Below are 421 nucleotides of genomic sequence, written 5' to 3'. Positions count from 1 at the left end.
AGATAGATTGTTAAGATACACGGACATTAACGTCTCGCTGGACGACCGTTGATAAGGTGTAAACTATTAAAATTTGAAATCAGGTCTAATCAGGTTGACTTCGAATTTTCAGATTCGAGTCCTTTCAAACCCTGAATGAATTAATAATAATGAATTCCCTAAGAATTAGTAATCAGACATTACATAATGGTGGAGAATGCGGGCAAAAAAATTTGACTTAAATATTAATGACACCCAGATATTATGATGAATCTTGTCTATTTTTATCCGGAAGAATAGATGAAACATAGAGAAACAGAGTTATTGTACCTGTTATTATAACATACCAGCGTGTTGAATGAATGTAGTGAAACTCGAGTTGTGTTGTTAAAGAATTGAACTGCAGTAAAACATTTAATTTTGTCCCCCGAGACAAAATAAG

This window comes from Sinocyclocheilus rhinocerous, unplaced genomic scaffold (assembly GCF_001515625.1).
Source record: "Sinocyclocheilus rhinocerous isolate Xijiao unplaced genomic scaffold, SAMN03320098_v1.1 scaffold1040, whole genome shotgun sequence".
Taxonomy (NCBI): domain Eukaryota; kingdom Metazoa; phylum Chordata; class Actinopteri; order Cypriniformes; family Cyprinidae; genus Sinocyclocheilus; species Sinocyclocheilus rhinocerous.
Note: the sequence above shows the minus strand (reverse complement) of the source record.